Consider the following 21,536-nt stretch of genomic DNA (forward strand, 5'->3'; position numbering starts at 1 on the left):
AAACAAGAGGTGGCAATGTATTAATTAATTGCATTTAATAAATTAGCTCATTATCACACATGACTGTACAAATGCATTGTCCAACAGGTGTTGAAATAATGGGATTAAAAGGGGAGATCCCATCCGAAAGACAAAAACAATGGCAAACACAAAAAGCACTTTTGGAATCTGATTTTAGTAAACACATAAGGAAAGGGTGCACCGGTCCTGGAAATACTGCAATACCAGGTCAATGCGTGGAGTGGACAGAGCAAGCTCTATTTCCATCTCCCTGTTCTAAAAATCCATTTAATATATGGTCCCCAGATAGGGGACGTATCAGATATTAAACTGATAAGAACAGATACTACACTTGATCTTAGCCAAAAGGCCGAGAAGCGATAACCCGAACGTGCCGCGCGTTTTGCTTCTTTTGCTTGCACCACAATGCAGTGCTGAAAGAGGAGGAATCGACATAAAAACGCCTTCCTGGCAACGCCCAAATGCCCTCCTGCCGTGCAAACACTGGCAGCAGCAGCAGCAGCAGCAGCAGCAGTAAGTGCATGCCCACTGCCACCCCTTCTCCTTTCACACCTTGTATCAGCTTTAATCCAGTCCAGTGCTGCCTGCTGAGCAGCACTGACCAACACTGCCTGGCGCCAGGCTTTTATCTCTGAGGCCCCATTATGATGTCAGAAAGCTGGCTCTGGCTCCTGAGGTCTCCACTATGACACGTGCAAAGTTCCGTCTGAACTTTATATAAGACGGTGCGGCTCAGTCAGTCACTCAGTGTTGCCTGAGAGGGCAACACTGCAACAGCCGGCCCCCAGGCTGTCTTTTTTTTGCACAGCTAGTTGCCTCCAGGAGGCCACAAGAGGGAGACAAGGGACTGCAAAATGGAAAATAGGCATCCACCAACTTTACAGACAACTTGTTCTCCTTGCTCCTACAACCTCCATCCTTGCACAGTTTGTTATTCTTCCAGGTAACATAGTAACAAATCCAAATTGCTGCTCTCTTTGTAGGCAAGCAAGGGTTTGTTGCAACTGCAATTCTTACTTCTTCTTGAAATGTAGGGACCACAGTACATTCCATCACATCCATCTAGTGTACACAGGTAGGTCCATTGTGACGGGCGGGCGGGCGGGCGGGCGGGCTGGCTGCTTTAATGGCTGTTTGCTGTTCCCCTACTCCACTCCACTATTTGACTATGGTGCTGCATCAATCAGTGGCTGGCTCAGGTGCAGCTCTTTAACCTACCTAGGAGGGAGGGCGGAGAGAAGACAAGGAAGGTGAATGAGCTGTTCCAATGTGAAATGCCGGAAACACAGAAACACAGACGACACAAAACAAGAGGTGGCAATGTATTAATTAATTGCATTTAATAAATTAGCTCATTATCACACATGACTGTACAAATGCATTGTCCAACAGGTGTTGAAATAATGGGATTAAAAGGGGAGATCCCATCCGAAAGACAAAAACAATGGCAAACACAAAAAGCACTTTTGGAATCTGATTTTAGTAAACACATAAGGAAAGGGTGCATCGGTCCTGGAAATACTGCAATACCAGGTCAATGCGTGGAGTGGACAGAGCAAGCTCTATTTCCATCTCCCTGTTCTAAAAATCCATTTAATATATGGTCCCCAGATAGGGGACGTATCAGATATTAAACTGATAAGAACAGATACTACACTTGATCTTAGCCAAAAGGCCGAGAAGCGATAACCCGAACGTGCCGCGCGTTTTGCTTCTTTTGCTTGCACCACAATGCAGTGCTGAAAGAGGAGGAATCGACATAAAAACGCCTTCCTGGCAACGCCCAAATGCCCTCCTGCCATGCAAACACTGGCAGCAGCAGCAGCAGCAGCAGCAGCAGCAGCAGCAGTAAGTGCATGCCCACTGCCACCCCTTCTCCTTTCACACCTTGTATCAGCTTTAATCCAGTCCAGTGCTGCCTGCTGAGCAGCACTGACCAACACTGCCTGGGCCCAGGCTTTTATCTCTGAGGCCCCATTATGATGTCAGAAAGCTGGCTCTGGCTCCTGAGGTCTCCACTATGACACGTGCAAAGTTCCGTCTGAACTTTATATAAGACGGTGCGGCTCAGTCAGTCACTCAGTGTTGCCTGAGAGGGCAACACTGCAACAGCCGGCCCCCAGGCTGTCTTTTTTTTGCACAGCTAGTTGCCTCCAGGAGGCCACAAGAGGGAGACAAGGGACTGCAAAATGGAAAATAGGCATCCACCAACTTTACAGACAACTTGTTCTCCTTGCTCCTACAACCTCCATCCTTGCACAGTTTGTTATTCTTCCAGGTAACATAGTAACAAATCCAAATTGCTGCTCTCTTTGTAGGCAAGCAAGGGTTTGTTGCAACTGCAATTCTTACTTCTTCTTGAAATGTAGGGACCACAGTACATTCCATCACATCCATCTAGTGTACACAGGTAGGTCCATTGTGACGGGCGGGCGGGCGGGCTGGCTGCTTTAATGGCTGTTTGCTGTTCCCCTACTCCACTCCACTATTTGACTATGGTGCTGCATCAATCAGTGGCTGGCTCAGGTGCAGCTCTTTAACCTACCTAGGAGGGAGGGCGGAGAGAAGACAAGGAAGGTGAATGAGCTGTTCCAATGTGAAATGCCGGAAACACAGAAACACAGACGACACAAAACAAGAGGTGGCAATGTATTAATTAATTGCATTTAATAAATTAGCTCATTATCACACATGACTGTACAAATGCATTGTCCAACAGGTGTTGAAATAATGGGATTAAAAGGTCGAGATCCCATCCGAAAGACAAAAACAATGGCAAACACAAAAAGCACTTTTGGAATCTGATTTTAGTAAACACATAAGGAAAGGGTGCACCGGTCCTGGAAATACTGCAATACCAGGTCAATGCGTGGAGTGGACAGAGCAAGCTCTATTTCCATCTCCCTGTTCTAAAAATCCATTTCATATATGGTCCCCAGATAGGGGACGTATCAGATATTAAACTGATAAGAACAGATACGACACTTGATCTTAGCCAAAAGGCCGAGAAGCGATAACCCGAACGTGCCGCGCGTTTTGCTTGCACCACAATGCAGTGCTGAAAGAGGAGGAATCGACATAAAAACGCCTTCCTGGCAACGCCCAAATGCCCTCCTGCCGTGCAAACACTGGCAGCAGCAGCAGCAGCAGTAAGTGCATGCCCACTGCCACCCCTTCTCCTTTCACACCTTGTATCAGCTTTAATCCAGTCCAGTGCTGCCTGCTGAGCAGCACTGACCAACACTGCCTGGGCCCAGGCTTTTATCTCTGAGGCCCCATTATGATGTCAGAAAGCTGGCTCTGGCTCCTGAGGTCTCCACTATGACACGTGCAAAGTTCCGTCTGAACTTTATATAAGACGGTGCGGCTCAGTCAGTCACTCAGTGTTGCCTGAGAGGGCAACACTGCAACAGCCGGCCCCCAGGCTGTCTTTTTTTTGCACAGCTAGTTGCCTCCAGGAGGCCACAAGAGGGAGACAAGGGACTGCAAAATGGAAAATAGGCATCCACCAACTTTACAGACAACTTGTTCTCCTTGCTCCTACAACCTCCATCCTTGCACAGTTTGTTATTCTTCCAGGTAACATAGTAACAAATCCAAATTGCTGCTCTCTTTGTAGGCAAGCAAGGGTTTGTTGCAACTGCAATTCTTACTTCTTCTTGAAATGTAGGGACCACAGTACATTCCATCACATCCATCTAGTGTACACAGGTAGGTCCATTGTGACGGGCGGGCGGGCGGGCTGGCTGCTTTAATGGCTGTTTGCTGTTCCCCTACTCCACTCCACTATTTGACTATGGTGCTGCATCAATCAGTGGCTGGCTCAGGTGCAGCTCTTTAACCTACCTAGGAGGGAGGGCGGAGAGAAGACAAGGAAGGTGAATGAGCTGTTCCAATGTGAAATGCCGGAAACACAGAAACACAGACGACACAAAACAAGAGGTGGCAATGTATTAATTAATTGCATTTAATAAATTAGCTCATTATCACACATGACTGTACAAATGCATTGTCCAACAGGTGTTGAAATAATGGGATTAAAAGGGGAGATCCCATCCGAAAGACAAAAACAATGGCAAACACAAAAAGCACTTTTGGAATCTGATTTTAGTAAACACATAAGGAAAGGGTGCACCGGTCCTGGAAATACTGCAATACCAGGTCAATGCGTGGAGTGGACAGAGCAAGCTCTATTTCCATCTCCCTGTTCTAAAAATCCATTTAATATATGGTCCCCAGATAGGGGACGTATCAGATATTAAACTGATAAGAACAGATACTACACTTGATCTTAGCCAAAAGGCCGAGAAGCGATAACCCGAACGTGCCGCGCGTTTTGCTTCTTTTGCTTGCACCACAATGCAGTGCTGAAAGAGGAGGAATCGACATAAAAACGCCTTCCTGGCAACGCCCAAATGCCCTCCTGCCGTGCAAACACTGGCAGCAGCAGCAGCAGCAGCAGCAGTAAGTGCATGCCCACTGCCACCCCTTCTCCTTTCACACCTTGTATCAGCTTTAATCCAGTCCAGTGCTGCCTGCTGAGCAGCACTGACCAACACTGCCTGGGCCCAGGCTTTTATCTCTGAGGCCCCATTATGATGTCAGAAAGCTGGCTCTGGCTCCTGAGGTCTCCACTATGACACGTGCAAAGTTCCGTCTGAACTTTATATAAGACGGTGCGGCTCAGTCAGTCACTCAGTGTTGCCTGAGAGGGCAACACTGCAACAGCCGGCCCCCAGGCTGTCTTTTTTTTGCACAGCTAGTTGCCTCCAGGAGGCCACAAGAGGGAGACAAGGGACTGCAAAATGGAAAATAGGCATCCACCAACTTTACAGACAACTTGTTCTCCTTGCTCCTACAACCTCCATCCTTGCACAGTTTGTTATTCTTCCAGGTAACATAGTAACAAATCCAAATTGCTGCTCTCTTTGTAGGCAAGCAAGGGTTTGTTGCAACTGCAATTCTTACTTCTTCTTGAAATGTAGGGACCACAGTACATTCCATCACATCCATCTAGTGTACACAGGTAGGTCCATTGTGACGGGCGGGCGGGCGGGCTGGCTGCTTTAATGGCTGTTTGCTGTTCCCCTACTCCACTCCACTATTTGACTATGGTGCTGCATCAATCAGTGGCTGGCTCAGGTGCAGCTCTTTAACCTACCTAGGAGGGAGGGCGGAGAGAAGACAAGGAAGGTGAATGAGCTGTTCCAATGTGAAATGCCGGAAACACAGAAACACAGACGACACAAAACAAGAGGTGGCAATGTATTAATTAATTGCATTTAATAAATTAGCTCATTATCACACATGACTGTACAAATGCATTGTCCAACAGGTGTTGAAATAATGGGATTAAAAGGGGAGATCCCATCCGAAAGACAAAAACAATGGCAAACACAAAAAGCACTTTTGGAATCTGATTTTAGTAAACACATAAGGAAAGGGTGCACCGGTCCTGGAAATACTGCAATACCAGGTCAATGCGTGGAGTGGACAGAGCAAGCTCTATTTCCATCTCCCTGTTCTAAAAATCCATTTAATATATGGTCCCCAGATAGGGGACGTATCAGATATTAAACTGATAAGAACAGATACTACACTTGATCTTAGCCAAAAGGCCGAGAAGCGATAACCCGAACGTGCCGCGCGTTTTGCTTCTTTTGCTTGCACCACAATGCAGTTCTGAAAGAGGAGGAATCGACATAAAAACGCATTCCTGGCAACGCCCAAATGCCCTCCTGCCGTGCAAACACTGGCAGCAGCAGCAGCAGCAGTAAGTGCATGCCCACTGCCACCCCTTCTCCTTTCACACCTTGTATCAGCTTTAATCCAGTCCAGTGCTGCCTGCTGAGCAGCACTGACCAACACTGCCTGGGCCCAGGCTTTTATCTCTGAGGCCCCATTATGATGTCAGAAAGCTGGCTCTGGCTCCTGAGGTCTCCACTATGACACGTGCAAAGTTCCGTCTGAACTTTATATAAGACGGTGCGGCTCAGTCAGTCACTCAGTGTTGCCTGAGAGGGCAACACTGCAACAGCCGGCCCCCAGGCTGTCTTTTTTTTGCACAGCTAGTTGCCTCCAGGAGGCCACAAGAGGGAGACAAGGGACTGCAAAATGGAAAATAGGCATCCACCAACTTTACAGACAACTTGTTCTCCTTGCTCCTACAACCTCCATCCTTGCACAGTTTGTTATTCTTCCAGGTAACATAGTAACAAATCCAAATTGCTGCTCTCTTTGTAGGCAAGCAAGGGTTTGTTGCAACTGCATTTCTTACTTCTTCTTGAAATGTAGGGACCACAGTACATTCCATCACATCCATCTAGTGTACACAGGTAGGTCCATTGTGACGGGCGGGCGGGCGGGCGGGCTGGCTGCTTTAATGGCTGTTTGCTGTTCCCCTACTCCACTCCACTATTTGACTATGGTGCTGCATCAATCAGTGGCTGGCTCAGGTGCAGCTCTTTAACCTACCTAGGAGGGAGGGCGGAGAGAAGACAAGGAAGGTGAATGAGCTGTTCCAATGTGAAATGCCGGAAACACAGAAACACAGACGACACAAAACAAGAGGTGGCAATGTATTAATTAATTGCATTTAATATATTAGCTCATTATCACACATGACTGTACAAATGCATTGTCCAACAGGTGTTGAAATAATGGGATTAAAAGGGGAGATCCCATCCGAAAGACAAAAACAATGGCAAACACAAAAAGCACTTTTGGAATCTGATTTTAGTAAACACATAAGGAAAGGGTGCACCGGTCCTGGAAATACTGCAATACCAGGTCAATGCGTGGAGTGGACAGAGCAAGCTCTATTTCCATCTCCCTGTTCTAAAAATCCATTTAATATATGGTCCCCAGATAGGGGACGTATCAGATATTAAACTGATAAGAACAGATACTACACTTGATCTTAGCCAAAAGGCCGAGAAGCGATAACCCGAACGTGCCGCGCGTTTTGCTTCTTTTGCTTGCACCACAATGCAGTGCTGAAAGAGGAGGAATCGACATAAAAACGCCTTCCTGGCAACGCCCAAATGCCCTCCTGCCGTGCAAACACTGGCAGCAGCAGCAGCAGCAGCAGCAGCAGTAAGTGCATGCCCACTGCCACCCCTTCTCCTTTCACACCTTGTATCAGCTTTAATCCAGTCCAGTGCTGCCTGCTGAGCAGCACTGACCAACACTGCCTGGGCCCAGGCTTTTATCTCTGAGGCCCCATTATGATGTCAGAAAGCTGGCTCTGGCTCCTGAGGTTTCCACTATGACACGTGCAAAGTTCCGTCTGAACTTTATATAAGACGGTGCGGCTCAGTCAGTCACTCAGTGTTGCCTGAGAGGGCAACACTGCAACAGCCGGCCCCCAGGCTGTCTTTTTTTTGCACAGCTAGTTGCCTCCAGGAGGCCACAAGAGGGAGACAAGGGACTGCAAAATGGAAAATAGGCATCCACCAACTTTACAGACAACTTGTTCTCCTTGCTCCTACAACCTCCATCCTTGCACAGTTTGTTATTCTTCCAGGTAACATAGTAACAAATCCAAATTGCTGCTCTCTTTGTAGGCAAGCAAGGGTTTGTTGCAACTGCAATTCTTACTTCTTCTTGAAATGTAGGGACCACAGTACATTCCATCACATCCATCTAGTGTACACAGGTAGGTCCATTGTGACGGGCGGGCGGGCGGGCGGGCTGGCTGCTTTAATGGCTGTTTGCTGTTCCCCTACTCCACTCCACTATTTGACTATGGTGCTGCATCAATCAGTGGCTGGCTCAGGTGCAGCTCTTTAACCTACCTAGGAGGGAGGGCGGAGAGAAGACAAGGAAGGTGAATGAGCTGTTCCAATGTGAAATGCCGGAAACACAGAAACACAGACGACACAAAACAAGAGGTGGCAATGTATTAATTAATTGCATTTAATAAATTAGCTCATTATCACACATGACTGTACAAATGCATTGTCCAACAGGTGTTGAAATAATGGGATTAAAAGGGGAGATCCCATCCGAAAGACAAAAACAATGGCAAACACAAAAAGCACTTTTGGAATCTGATTTTAGTAAACACATAAGGAAAGGGTGCACCGGTCCTGGAAATACTGCAATACCAGGTCAATGCGTGGAGTGGACAAAGCAAGCTCTATTTCCATCTCCCTGTTCTAAAAATCCATTTAATATATGGTCCCCAGATAGGGGACGTATCAGATATTAAACTGATAAGAACAGATACTACACTTGATCTTAGCCAAAAGGCCGAGAAGCGATAACCCGAACGTGTCGCGCGTTTTGCTTCTTTTGCTTGCACCACAATGCACTGCTGAAAGAGGAGGAATCGACATAAAAATGCCTTCCTGGCAACGCCCAAATGCCCTCCTGCCGTGCAAACACTGGCAGCAGCAGCAGCAGCAGCAGTAAGTGCATGCCCACTGCCACCCCTTCTCCTTTCACACCTTGTATCAGCTTTAATCCAGTCCAGTGCTGCCTGCTGAGCAGCACTGACCAACACTGCCTGGGCCCAGGCTTTTATCTCTGAGGCCCCATTATGATGTCAGAAAGCTGGCTCTGGCTCCTGAGGTCTCCACTATGACACGTGCAAAGTTCCGTCTGAACTTTATATAAGACGGTGCGGCTCAGTCAGTCACTCAGTGTTGCCTGAGAGGGCAACACTGCAACAGCCGGCCCCCAGGCTGTCTTTTTTTTGCACAGCTAGTTGCCTCCAGGAGGCCACAAGAGGGAGACAAGGGACTGCAAAATGGAAAATAGGCATCCACCAACTTTACAGACAACTTGTTCTCCTTGCTCCTACAACCTCCATCCTTGCACAGTTTGTTATTCTTCCAGGTAACATAGTAACAAATCCAAATTGCTGCTCTCTTTGTAGGCAAGCAAGGGTTTGTTGCAACTGCAATTCTTACTTCTTCTTGAAATGTAGGGACCACAGTACATTCCATCACATCCATCTAGTGTACACAGGTAGGTCCATTGTGACGGGCGGGCGGGCGGGCTGGCTGCTTTAATGGCTGTTTGCTGTTCCCCTACTCCACTCCACTATTTGACTATGGTGCTGCATCAATCAGTGGCTGGCTCAGGTGCAGCTCTTTAACCTACCTAGGAGGGAGGGCGGAGAGAAGACAAGGAAGGTGAATGAGCTGTTCCAATGTGAAATGCCGGAAACACAGAAACACAGACGACACAAAACAAGAGGTGGCAATGTATTCATTAATTGCATTTAATAAATTAGCTCATTATCACACATGACTGTACAAATGCATTGTCCAACAGGTGTTTAAATAATGGGATTAAAAGGGGAGATCCCATCCGAAAGACAAAAACAATGGCAAACACAAAAAGCACTTTTGGAATCTGATTTTAGTAAACACATAAGGAAAGGGTGCACCGGTCCTGGAAATACTGCAATACCAGGTCAATGCGTGGAGTGGACAGAGCAAGCTCTATTTCCATCTCCCTGTTCTAAAAATCCATTTAATATATGGTCCCCAGATAGGGGACGTATCAGATATTAAACTGATAAGAACAGATACTACACTTGATCTTAGCCAAAAGGCCGAGAAGCGATAACCCGAACGTGCCGCGCGTTTTGCTTCTTTTGCTTGCACCACAATGCAGTGCTGAAAGAGGAGGAATCGACATAAAAACGCCTTCCTGGCAACGCCCAAATGCCCTCCTGCCGTGCAAACACTGGCAGCAGCAGCAGCAGCAGTAAGTGCATGCCCACTGCCACCCCTTCTCCTTTCACACCTTGTATCAGCTTTAATCCAGTCCAGTGCTGCCTGCTGAGCAGCACTGACCAACAGTGCCTGGGCCCAGGCTTTTATCTCTGAGGCCCCATTATGATGTCAGAAAGCTGGCTCTGGCTCCTGAGGTTTCCACTATGACACGTGCAAAGTTCCGTCTGAACTTTATATAAGACGGTGCGGCTCAGTCAGTCACTCAGTGTTGCCTGAGAGGGCAACACTGCAACAGCCGGCCCCCAGGCTGTCTTTTTTTTGCACAGCTAGTTGCCTCCAGGAGGCCACAAGAGGGAGACAAGGGACTGCAAAATGGAAAATAGGCATCCACCAACTTTACAGACAACTTGTTCTCCTTGCTCCTACAACCTCCATCCTTGCACAGTTTGTTATTCTTCCAGGTAACATAGTAACAAATCCAAATTGCTGCTCTCTTTGTAGGCAAGCAAGGGTTTGTTGCAACTGCAATTCTTACTTCTTCTTGAAATGTAGGGACCACAGTACATTCCATCACATCCATCTAGTGTACACAGGTAGGTCCATTGTGACGGGCGGGCGGGCGGGCGGGCTGGCTGCTTTAATGGCTGTTTGCTGTTCCCCTACTCCACTCCACTATTTGACTATGGTGCTGCATCAATCAGTGGCTGGCTCAGGTGCAGCTCTTTAACCTACCTAGGAGGGAGGGCGGAGAGAAGACAAGGAAGGTGAATGAGCTGTTCCAATGTGAAATGCCGGAAACACAGAAACACAGACGACACAAAACAAGAGGTGGCAATGTATTAATTAATTGCATTTAATAAATTAGCTCATTATCACACATGACTGTACAAATGCATTGTCCAACAGGTGTTGAAATAATGGGATTAAAAGGGGAGATCCCATCCGAAAGACAAAAACAATGGCAAACACAAAAAGCACTTTTGGAATCTGATTTTAGTAAACACATAAGGAAAGGGTGCACCGGTCCTGGAAATACTGCAATACCAGGTCAATGCGTGGAGTGGACAGAGCAAGCTCTATTTCCATCTCCCTGTTCTAAAAATCCATTTAATATATGGTCCCCAGATAGGGGACGTATCAGATATTAAACTGATAAGAACAGATACTACACTTGATCTTAGCCAAAAGGCCGAGAAGCGATAACCCGAACGTGCCGCGCGTTTTGCTTCTTTTGCTTGCACCACAATGCAGTGCTGAAAGAGGAGGAATCGACATAAAAACGCCTTCCTGGCAACGCCCAAATGCCCTCCTGCCGTGCAAACACTGGCAGCAGCAGTAAGTGCATGCCCACTGCCACCCCTTCTCCTTTCACACCTTGTATCAGCTTTAATCCAGTCCAGTGCTGCCTGCTGAGCAGCACTAACCAACACTGCCTGGGCCCAGGCTTTTATCTCTAAGGCCCCATTATGATGTCAGAAAGCTGGGCTCTGGCTCCTGAGGTCTCCACTATGACACGTGCAAAGTTCCGTCTGAACTTTATATAAGACGGTGCGGCTCAGTCAGTCACTCAGTGTTGCCTGAGAGGGCAACACTGCAACAGCCGGCCCCCAGGCTGTCTTTTTTTTGCACAGCTAGTTGCCTCCAGGAGGCCACAAGAGGGAGACAAGGGACTGCAAAATGGAAAATAGGCATCCACCAACTTTACAGACAACTTGTTCTCCTTGCTCCTACAACCTCCATCCTTGCACAGTTTGTTATTCTTCCAGGTAACATAGTAACAAATCTAAATTGCTGCTCTCTTTGTAGGCAAGCAAGGGTTTGTTGCAACTGCAATTCTTACTTCTTCTTGAAATGTAGGGACCACAGTACATTCCATCACATCCATCTAGTGTACACAGGTAGGTCCATTGTGACGGGCGGGCGGGCGGGCTGGCTGCTTTAATGGCTGTTTGCTGTTCCCCTACTCCACTCCACTATTTGACTATGGTGCTGCATCAATCAGTGGCTGGCTCAGGTGCAGCTCTTTAACCTACCTAGGAGGGAGGGCGGAGAGAAGACAAGGAAGGTGAATGAGCTGTTCCAATGTGAAATGCGGAAACACAGAAACACAGACGACACAAAACAAGAGGTGGCAATGTATTAATTAATTGCATTTAATAAATTAGCTCATTATCACACATGACTATACAAATGCATTGTCCAACAGGTGTTGAAATAATGGGATTAAAAGGGGAGATCCCATCCGAAAGACAAAAACAATGGCAAACACAAAAAGCACTTTTGGAATCTGATTTTAGTAAACACATAAGGAAAGGGTGCACCGGTCCTGGAAATACTGCAATACCAGGTCAATGCGTGGAGTGGACAGAGCAAGCTCTATTTCCATCTCCCTGTTCTAAAAATCCATTTAATATATGGTCCCCAGATAGGGGACGTATCAGATATTAAACTGATAAGAACAGATACTACACTTGATCTTAGCCAAAAGGCCGAGAAGCGATAACCCGAACGTGCCGCGCGTTTTGCTTCTTTTGCTTGCACCACAATGCAGTGCTGAAAGAGGAGGAATCGACATAAAAACGCCTTCCTGGCAACGCCCAAATGCCCTCCTGCCGTGCAAACACTGGCAGCAGCAGCAGCAGCAGCAGCAGTAAGTGCATGCCCACTGCCACCCCTTCTCCTTTCACACCTTGTATCAGCTTTAATCAAGTCCAGTGCTGCCTGCTGAGCAGCACTGACCAACACTGCCTGGGCCCAGGCTTTTATCTCTGAGGCCCCATTATGATGTCAGAAAGCTGGCTCTAGCTCCTGAGGTCTCCACTATGACACGTGCAAAGTTCCGTCTGAACTTTATATAAGACGGTGCGGCTCAGTCAGTCACTCAGTGTTGCCTGAGAGGGCAACACTGCAACAGCCGGCCCCCAGGCTGTCTTTTTTTTGCACAGCTAGTTGCCTCCAGGAGGCCACAAGAGGGAGACAAGGGACTGCAAAATGGAAAATAGGCATCCACCAACTTTACAGACAACTTGTTCTCCTTGCTCCTACAACCTCCATCCTTGCACAGTTTGTTATTCTTCCAGGTAACATAGTAACAAATCCAAATTGCTGCTCTCTTTGTAGGCAAGCAAGGGTTTGTTGCCACTGCAATTCTTACTTCTTCTTGAAATGTAGGGACCACAGTACATTCCATCACATCCATCTAGTGTACACAGGTAGGTCCACTGTGACGGGCGGGCGGGCGGGCGGGCGGGCTGGCTGCTTTAATGGCTGTTTGCTGTTCCCCTACTCCACTCCACTATTTGACTATGGTGCTGCATCAATCAGTGGCTGGCTCAGGTGCAGCTCTTTAACCTACCTAGGAGGGAGGGCGGAGAGAAGACAAGGAAGGTGAATGAGCTGTTCCAATGTGAAATGCCGGAAACACAGAAACACAGACGACACAAAACAAGAGGAGGCAATGTATTAATTAATTGCATTTAATAAATTAGCTCATTATCACACATGACTGTACAAATGCATTGTCCAACAGGTGTTGAAATAATGGGATTAAAAGGGGAGATCCCATCCGAAAGACAAAAACAATGGCAAACACAAAAAGCACTTTTGGAATCTGATTTTAGTAAACACATAAGGAAAGGGTGCACCGGTCCTGGAAATACTGCAATACCAGGTCAATGCGTGGAGTGGACAGAGCAAGCTCTATTTCCATCTCCCTGTTCTAAAAATCCATTTCATATATGGTCCCCAGATAGGGGACGTATCAGATATTAAACTGATAAGAACAGATACTACACTTGATCTTAGCCAAAAGGCCGAGAAGCGATAACCCGAACGTGCCGCGCGTTTTGCTTCTTTTGCTTGCACCACAATGCAGTGCTGAAAGAGGAGGAATCGACATAAAAACGCCTTCCTGGCAACGCCCAAATGCCCTCCTGCCGTGCAAACACTGGCAGCAGCAGCAGCAGCAGCAGCAGCAGTAAGTGCATGCCCACTGCCACCCCTTCTCCTTTCACACCTTGTATCAGCTTTAATCCAGTCCAGTGCTGCCTGCTGAGCAGCACTGACCAACACTGCCTGGGCCCAGGCTTTTATCTCTGAGGCCCCATTATGATGTAAGAAAGCTGGCTCTGGCTCCTGAGGTCTCCACTATGACACGTGCAAAGTTCCGTCTGAACTTTATATAAGACGGTGCGGCTCAGTCAGTCACTCAGTGTTGCCTGAGAGGGCAACACTGCAACAGCCGGCCCCCAGGCTGTCTTTTTTTTGCACAGCTAGTTGCCTCCAGGAGGCCACAAGAGGGAGACAAGGGACTGCAAAATGGAAAATAGGCATCCACCAACTTTACAGACAACTTGTTCTCCTTGCTCCTACAACCTCCATCCTTGCACAGTTTGTTATTCTTCTAGGTAACATAGTAACAAATCCAAATTGCTGCTCTCTTTGTAGGCAAGCAAGGGTTTGTTGCAACTGCAATTCTTACTTCTTCTTGAAATGTAGGGACCACAGTACATTCCATCACATCCATCTAGTGTACACAGGTAGGTCCATTGTGACGGGCGGGCGGGCGGGCGGGCTGGCTGCTTTAATGGATGTTTGCTGTTCCCCTACTCCACTCCACTATTTGACTATGGTGCTGCATCAATCAGTGGCTGGCTCAGGTGCAGCTCTTTAACCTACCTAGGAGGGAGGGCGGAGAGAAGACAAGGAAGGTGAATGAGCTGTTCCAATGTGAAATGCCGGAAACACAGAAACACAGACGACACAAAACAAGAGGTGGCAATGTATTAATTAATTGCATTTAATAAATTAGCTCATTATCACACATGACTGTACAAATGCATTGTCCAACAGGTGTTGAAATAATGGGATTAAAAGGGGAGATCCCATCCGAAAGACAAAAACAATGGCAAACACAAAAAGCACTTTTGGAATCTGATTTTAGTAAACACATAAGGAAAGGGTGCACCGGTCCTGGAAATACTGCAATACCAGGTCAATGCGTGGAGTGGACAGAGCAAGCTCTATTTCCATCTCCCTGTTCTAAAAATCCATTTAATATATGGTCCCCAGATAGGGGACGTATCAGATATTAAACTGATAAGAACAGATACTACACTTGATCTTAGCCAAAAGGCCGAGAAGCGATAACCCGAACGTGCCGCGCGTTTTGCTTCTTTTGCTTGCACCACAATGCAGTGCTGAAAGAGGAGGAATCGACATAAAAACGCCTTCCTGGCAACGCCCAAATGCCCTCCTGCCGTGCAAACACTGGCAGCAGCAGCAGCAGCAGCAGTAAGTGCATGCCCACTGCCACCCCTTCTCCTTTCACACCTTGTATCAGCTTTAATCCAGTCCAGTGCTGCCTGCTGAGCAGCACTGACCAACACTGCCTAGGCCCAGGCTTTTATCTCTGAGGCCCCATTATGATGTCAGAAAGCTGGCTCTGGCTCCTGAGGTCTCCACTATGACACGTGCAAAGTTCCGTCTGAACTTTATATAAGACGGTGCGGCTCAGTCAGTCACTCAGTGTTGCCTGAGAGGGCAACACTGCAACAGCCGGCCCCCAGGCTGTCTTTTTTTTGCACAGCTAGTTGCCTCCAGGAGGCCACAAGAGGGAGACAAGGGACTGCAAAATGGAAAATAGGCATCCACCAACTTTACAGACAACTTGTTCTCCTTGCTCCTACAACCTCCATCCTTGCACAGTTTGTTATTCTTCCAGGTAACATAGTAACAAATCCAAATTGCTGCTCTCTTTGTAGGCAAGCAAGGGTTTGTTGCAACTGCAATTCTTACTTCTTCTTGAAATGTAGGGACCACAGTACATTCCATCACATCCATCTAGTGTACACAGGTAGGTCCATTGTGACGGGCGGGCGGGCGGGCGGGCTGGCTGCTTTAATGGCTGTTTGCTGTTCCCCTACTCCACTCCACTATTTGACTATGGTGCTGCATCAATCAGTGGCTGGCTCAGGTGCAGCTCTTTAACCTACCTAGGAGGGAGGGCGGAGAGAAGACAAGGAAGGTGAATGAGCTGTTCCAATGTGAAATGCCGGAAACACAGAAACACAGACGACACAAAACAAGAGGTGGCAATGTATTAATTAATTGCATTTAATAAATTAGCTCATTATCACACATGACTGTACAAATGCATTGTCCAACAGGTGTTGAAATAATGGGATTAAAAGGGGAGATCCCATCCGAAAGACAAAAACAATGGCAAACACAAAAAGCACTTTTGGAATCTGATTTTAGTAAACACATAAGGAAAGGGTGCACCGGTCCTGGAAATACTGCAATACCAGGTCAATGCGTGGAGTGGACAGAGCAAGCTCTATTTCCATCTCCCTGTTCTAAAAATCCATTTAATATATGGTCCCCAGATAGGGGACGTATCAGATATTAAACTGATAAGAACAGATACTACACTTGATCTTAGCCAAAAGGCCGAGAAGCGATAACCCGAACGTGCCGCGCGTTTTGCTTCTTTTGCTTGCACCACAATGCAGTGCTGAAAGAGGAGGAATCGACATAAAAACGCCTTCCTGGCAACGCCCAAATGCCCTCCTGCCGTGCAAACACTGGCAGCAGCAGCAGCAGCAGCAGTAAGTGCATGCCCACTGCCACCCCTTCTCCTTTCACACCTTGTATCAGCTTTAATCCAGTCCAGTGCTGCCTGCTGAGCAGCACTGACCAACACTGCCTGGGCCCAGGCTTTTATCTCTGAGGCCCCATTATGATGTCAGAAAGCTGGCTCTGGCTCCTGAGGTCTCCACTATGACACGTGCAAAGTTCCGTCTGAACTTTATATAAGACGGTGCGGCTCAGTCAGTCACTCAGTGTTGCCTGAGAGGGCAACACTGCAACAGCCGGCCCCCAGGCTGTCTTTTTTTTGCACAGCTAGTTGCCTCCAGGAGGCCACAAGAGGGAGACAAGGGACTGCAAAATGGAAAATAGGCATCCACCAACTTTACAGACAACTTGTTCTCCTTGCTCCTACAACCTCCATCCTTGCACAGTTTGTTATTCTTCCAGGTAACATAGTAACAAATCCAAATTGCTGCTCTCTTTGTAGGCAAGAAAGGGTTTGTTGCAACTGCAATTCTTACTTCTTCTTGAAATGTAGGGACCACAGTACATTCCATCACATCCATCTAGTGTACACAGGTAGGTCCATTGTGACGGGCGGGCGGGCTGGCTGCTTTAATGGCTGTTTGCTGTTCCCCTACTCCACTCCACTATTTGACTATGGTGCTGCATCAATCAGTGCCTGGCTCAGGTGCAGCTCTTTAACCTACCTAGGAGGGAGGGCGGAGAGAAGACAAGGAAGGTGAATGAGCTGTTCCAATGTGAAATGCCGGAAACACAGAAACACAGACGACACAAAACAAGAGGTGGCAATGTATTAATTAATTGCATTTAATAAATTAGCTCATTATCACACATGACTGTACAAATGCATTGTCCAACAGGTGTTGAAATAATGGGATTAAAAGGGGAGATCCCATCCGAAAGACAAAAACAATGGCAAACACAAAAAGCACTTTTGGAATCTGATTTTAGTAAACACATAAGGAAAGGGTGCACCGGTCCTGGAAATACTGCAATACCAGATCAATGCGTGGAGTGGACAGAGCAAGCTCTATTTCCATCTCCCTGTTCTAAAAATCCATTTAATATATGGTCCCCAGATAGGGGACGTATCAGATATTAAACTGATAAGAACAGATACTACACTTGATCTTAGCCAAAAGGCCGAGAAGCGATAACCCGAACGTGCCGCGCGTTTTGCTTCTTTTGCTTGCACCACAATGCAGTGCTGAAAGAGGAGGAATCGACATAAAAACGCCTTCCTGGCAACGCCCAAATGCCCTCCTGCCATGCAAACACTGGCAGCAGCAGCAGCAGCAGCAGCAGTAAGTGCATGCCCACTGCCACCCCTTCTCCTTTCACACCTTGTATCAGCTTTAATCCAGTCCAGTGCTGCCTGCTGAGCAGCACTGACCAACACTGCCTGGGCCCAGGCTTTTATCTCTGAGGCCCCATTATGATGTCAGAAAGCTGGCTCTGGCTCCTGAGGTCTCCACTATGACACGTGCAAAGTTCCGTCTGAACTTTATATAAGACGGTGCGGCTCAGTCAGTCACTCAGTGTTGCCTGAGAGGGCAACACTGCAACAGCCGGCCCCCAGGCTGTCTTTTTTTTGCACAGCTAGTTGCCTCCAGGAGGCCACAAGAGGGAGACAAGGGACTGCAAAATGGAAAATAGGCATCCACCAACTTTACAGACAACTTGTTCTCCTTGCTCCTACAACCTCCATCCTTGCACAGTTTGTTATTCTTCCAGGTAACATAGTAACAAATCCAAATTGCTGCTCTCTTTGTAGGCAAGCAAGGGTTTGTTGCAACTGCAATTCTTACTTCTTCTTGAAATGTAGGGACCACAGTACATTCCATCACATCCATCTAGTGTACACAGGTAGGTCCATTGTGACGGGCGGGCGGGCGGGCGGGCTGGCTGCTTTAATGGCTGTTTGCTGTTCCCCTACTCCACTCCACTATTTGACTATGGTGCTGCATCAATCAGTGGCTGGCTCAGGTGCAGCTCTTTAACCTACCTAGGAGGGAGGGCGGAGAGAAGACAAGGAAGGTGAATGAGCTGTTCCAATGTGAAATGCCGGAAACACAGAAACACAGACGACACAAAACAAGAGGTGGCAATGTATTAATTAATTGCATTTAATAAATTAGCTCATTATCACACATGACTGTACAAATGCATTGTCCAACAGGTGTTGAAATAATGGGATTAAAAGGGGAGATCCCATCCGAAAGACAAAAACAATGGCAAACACAAAAAGCACTTTTGGAATCTGATTTTAGTAAACACATAAGGAAAGGGTGCACCGGTCCTGGAAATACTGCAATACCAGGTCAATGCGTGGAGTGGACAGAGCAAGCTCTATTTCCATCTCCCTGTTCTAAAAATCCATTTAATATATGGTCCCCAGATAGGGGACGTATCAGATATTAAACTGATAAGAACAGATACTACACTTGATCTTAGCCAAAAGGCCGAGAAGCGATAACCCGAACGTGCCGCGCGTTTTGCTTCTTTTGCTTGCACCACAATACAGTGCTGAAAATGGAGGAATCGACATAAAAATGCCTTCCTGGCAACGCCCAAATGCCCTCCTGCCGTGCAAACACTGGCAGCAGCAGCAGCAGCAGTAAGTGCATGCCCACTGCCACCCCTTCTCCTTTCACACCTTGTATCAGCTTTAATCCAGTCCAGTGCTGCCTGCTGAGCAGCACTGACCAACACTGCCTGGGCCCAGGCTTTTATCTCTGAGGCCCCATTATGATGTCAGAAAGCTGGCTCTGGCTCCTGAGGTCTCCACTATGACACGTGCAAAGTTCCGTCTGAACTTTATATAAGACGGTGCGGCTCAGTCAGTCACTCAGTGTTGCCTGAGAGGGCAACACTGCAACAGCCGGCCCCCAGGCTGTCTTTTTTTTGCACAGCTAGTTGCCTCCAGGAGGCCACAAGAGGGAGACAAGGGACTGCAAAATGGAAAATAGGCATCCACCAACTTTACAGACAACTTGTTCTCCTTGCTCCTACAACCTCCATCCTTGCACAGTTTGTTATTCTTCCAGGTAACATAGTAACAAATCCAAATTGCTGCTCTCTTTGTAGGCAAGCAAGGGTTTGTTGCAACTGCAATTCTTACTTCTTCTTGAAATGTAGGGACCACAGTACATTCCATCACATCCATCTAGTGTACACAGGTAGGTCCATTGTGACGGGCGGGCGGGCGGGCGGGCTGGCTGCTTTAATGGCTGTTTGCTGTTCCCCTACTCCACTCCACTATTTGACTATGGTGCTGCATCAATCAGTGGCTGGCTCAGGTGCAGCTCTTTAACCTACCTAGGAGGGAGGGCGGAGAGAAGACAAGGAAGGTGAATGAGCTGTTCCAATGTGAAATGCCGGAAACACAGAAACACAGACGACACAAAACAAGAGGTGGCAATGTATTAATTAATTGCATTTAATAAATTAGCTCATTATCACACATGACTGTACAAATGCATTGTCCAACAGGTGTTGAAATAATGGGATTAAAAGGGGAGATCCCATCCGAAAGACAAAAACAATGGCAAACACAAAAAGCACTTTTGGAATCTGATTTTAGTAAACACATAAGGAAAGGGTGCACCGGTCCTGGAAATACTGCAATACCAGGTCAATGCGTGGAGTGGACAGAGCAAGCTCTATTTCCATCTCCCTGTTCTAAAAATCCATTTAATATATGGTCCCCAGATAGGGGACGTATCAGATATTAAACTGATAAGAACAGATACTACACTTGATCTTAGCCAAAAGGCCGAGAAGCGATAACCCGAACGTGCCGCGCGTTTTGCTTCTTTTGCTTGCACCACAATGCAGTGCTGAAAGAGGAGGAATCGACATAAAAACGCCTTCCTGGCAACGCCCAAATGCCCTCCTGCCGTGCAAACACTGGCAGCAGCAGCAGCAGCAGCAGTAAGTGCATGCCCACTGCCACCCCTTCTCCTTTCACACCTTGTATCAGCTTTAATCCAGTCCAGTGCTGCCTGCTGAGCAGCACTGACCAACACTGCCTGGGCCCAGGCTTTTCTCTCTGAGGCCCCATTATGATGTCAGAAAGCTGGCTCTGGCTCCTGAGGTCTCCACTATGACACGTGCAAAGTTCCGTCTGAACTTTATATAAGACGGTGCGGCTCAGTCAGTCACTCAGTGTTGCCTGAGAGGGCAACACTGCAACAGCCGGCCCCCAGGCTGTCTTTTTTTTGCACAGCTAGTTGCCTCCAGGAGGCCACAAGAGGGAGACAAGGGACTGCAAAATGGAAAATAGGCATCCACCAACTTTACAGACAACTTGTTCTCCTTGCTCCTACAACCTCCATCCTTGCACAGTTTGTTATTCTTCCAGGTAACATAGTAACAAATCCAAATTGCTGCTCTCTTTGTAGGCAAGCAAGGGTTTGTTGCAACTGCAATTCTTACTTCTTCTTGAAATGTAGGGACCACAGTACATTCCATCACATCCATCTAGTGTACACAGGTAGGTCCATTGTGACGGGCGGGCGGGCGGGCTGGCTGCTTTAATGGCTGTTTGCTGTTCCCCTACTCCACTCCACTATTTGACTATGGTGCTGCATCAATCAGTGGCTGGCTCAGGTGCAGCTCTTTAACCTACCTAGGAGGGAGGGCGGAGAGAAGACAAGGAAGGTGAATGAGCTGTTCCAATGTGAAATGCCGGAAACACAGAAACACAGACGACACAAAACAAGAGGTGGCAATGTATTAATTAATTGCATTTAATAAATTAGCTCATTATCACACATGACTGTACAAATGCATTGTCCAACAGGTGTTGAAATAATGGGATTAAAAGGGGAGATCCCATCCGAAAGACAAAAACAATGGCAAACACAAAAAGCACTTTTGGAATCTGATTTTAGTAAACACATAAGGAAAGGGTGCACCGGTCCTGGAAATACTGCAATACCAGGTCAATGCGTGGAGTGGACAGAGCAAGCTCTATTTCCATCTCCCTGTTCTAAAAATCCATTTAATATATGGTCCCCAGATAGGGGACGTATCAGATATTAAACTGAGAAGAACAGATACTACACTTGATCTTAGCCAAAAGGCCGAGAAGCGATAACCCGAACGTGCCGCGCGTTTTGCTTCTTTTGCTTGCACCACAATGCAGTGCTGAAAGAGGAGGAATCGACATAAAAACGCCTTCCTGGCAACGCCCAAATGCCCTCCTGC

General features: G+C 47.3%; 17 non-coding genes across 17 annotated transcripts; all 17 read right to left on the reverse strand.

Annotated features, from left to right (window-relative positions):
• Window positions 1–191: 191 nt before the first annotated feature.
• LOC142674998 (U2 spliceosomal RNA) lies at window positions 192–382 on the reverse strand. Its single transcript, XR_012852046.1, has one exon. It is a non-coding gene; the product is annotated as a U2 spliceosomal RNA (small nuclear RNA).
• A 1,135-nt stretch (window positions 383–1,517) lies between these two features.
• On the reverse strand, window positions 1,518–1,708 carry LOC142675060 (U2 spliceosomal RNA). Its single transcript, XR_012852096.1, has one exon. It is a non-coding gene; the product is annotated as a U2 spliceosomal RNA (small nuclear RNA).
• Window positions 1,709–2,845: 1,137 nt separating this feature from the next.
• Window positions 2,846–3,036, reverse strand: LOC142675096 (U2 spliceosomal RNA). Its single transcript, XR_012852126.1, has one exon. It is a non-coding gene; the product is annotated as a U2 spliceosomal RNA (small nuclear RNA).
• Window positions 3,037–4,145: 1,109 nt separating this feature from the next.
• LOC142674999 (U2 spliceosomal RNA) lies at window positions 4,146–4,336 on the reverse strand. Its single transcript, XR_012852047.1, has one exon. It is a non-coding gene; the product is annotated as a U2 spliceosomal RNA (small nuclear RNA).
• Window positions 4,337–5,460: 1,124 nt separating this feature from the next.
• LOC142675000 (U2 spliceosomal RNA) lies at window positions 5,461–5,651 on the reverse strand. The gene has a single exon (XR_012852048.1). It is a non-coding gene; the product is annotated as a U2 spliceosomal RNA (small nuclear RNA).
• Window positions 5,652–6,773: 1,122 nt separating this feature from the next.
• Window positions 6,774–6,964, reverse strand: LOC142675001 (U2 spliceosomal RNA). The gene has a single exon (XR_012852049.1). It is a non-coding gene; the product is annotated as a U2 spliceosomal RNA (small nuclear RNA).
• Window positions 6,965–8,095: 1,131 nt separating this feature from the next.
• Window positions 8,096–8,286, reverse strand: LOC142675073 (U2 spliceosomal RNA). The gene has a single exon (XR_012852107.1). It is a non-coding gene; the product is annotated as a U2 spliceosomal RNA (small nuclear RNA).
• A 1,121-nt stretch (window positions 8,287–9,407) lies between these two features.
• LOC142675003 (U2 spliceosomal RNA) lies at window positions 9,408–9,598 on the reverse strand. The gene has a single exon (XR_012852050.1). It is a non-coding gene; the product is annotated as a U2 spliceosomal RNA (small nuclear RNA).
• Window positions 9,599–10,720: 1,122 nt separating this feature from the next.
• LOC142675004 (U2 spliceosomal RNA) lies at window positions 10,721–10,911 on the reverse strand. Its single transcript, XR_012852051.1, has one exon. It is a non-coding gene; the product is annotated as a U2 spliceosomal RNA (small nuclear RNA).
• Window positions 10,912–12,020: 1,109 nt separating this feature from the next.
• On the reverse strand, window positions 12,021–12,211 carry LOC142675006 (U2 spliceosomal RNA). The gene has a single exon (XR_012852052.1). It is a non-coding gene; the product is annotated as a U2 spliceosomal RNA (small nuclear RNA).
• A 1,132-nt stretch (window positions 12,212–13,343) lies between these two features.
• Window positions 13,344–13,534, reverse strand: LOC142675076 (U2 spliceosomal RNA). The gene has a single exon (XR_012852110.1). It is a non-coding gene; the product is annotated as a U2 spliceosomal RNA (small nuclear RNA).
• Window positions 13,535–14,665: 1,131 nt separating this feature from the next.
• LOC142675007 (U2 spliceosomal RNA) lies at window positions 14,666–14,856 on the reverse strand. The gene has a single exon (XR_012852053.1). It is a non-coding gene; the product is annotated as a U2 spliceosomal RNA (small nuclear RNA).
• Window positions 14,857–15,981: 1,125 nt separating this feature from the next.
• LOC142675008 (U2 spliceosomal RNA) lies at window positions 15,982–16,172 on the reverse strand. Its single transcript, XR_012852054.1, has one exon. It is a non-coding gene; the product is annotated as a U2 spliceosomal RNA (small nuclear RNA).
• Window positions 16,173–17,289: 1,117 nt separating this feature from the next.
• LOC142675075 (U2 spliceosomal RNA) lies at window positions 17,290–17,480 on the reverse strand. Its single transcript, XR_012852109.1, has one exon. It is a non-coding gene; the product is annotated as a U2 spliceosomal RNA (small nuclear RNA).
• A 1,128-nt stretch (window positions 17,481–18,608) lies between these two features.
• On the reverse strand, window positions 18,609–18,799 carry LOC142675009 (U2 spliceosomal RNA). Its single transcript, XR_012852055.1, has one exon. It is a non-coding gene; the product is annotated as a U2 spliceosomal RNA (small nuclear RNA).
• A 1,122-nt stretch (window positions 18,800–19,921) lies between these two features.
• LOC142675010 (U2 spliceosomal RNA) lies at window positions 19,922–20,112 on the reverse strand. The gene has a single exon (XR_012852056.1). It is a non-coding gene; the product is annotated as a U2 spliceosomal RNA (small nuclear RNA).
• Window positions 20,113–21,233: 1,121 nt separating this feature from the next.
• On the reverse strand, window positions 21,234–21,424 carry LOC142675083 (U2 spliceosomal RNA). The gene has a single exon (XR_012852115.1). It is a non-coding gene; the product is annotated as a U2 spliceosomal RNA (small nuclear RNA).
• Between the last annotated feature and the right edge of the window lie 112 nt (window positions 21,425–21,536).

The sequence above is a fragment of the Rhinoderma darwinii genome, assembly GCF_050947455.1.
Source record: "Rhinoderma darwinii isolate aRhiDar2 chromosome 2 unlocalized genomic scaffold, aRhiDar2.hap1 SUPER_2_unloc_25, whole genome shotgun sequence".
NCBI classification, from domain to species: Eukaryota; Metazoa; Chordata; class Amphibia; order Anura; family Rhinodermatidae; genus Rhinoderma; species Rhinoderma darwinii.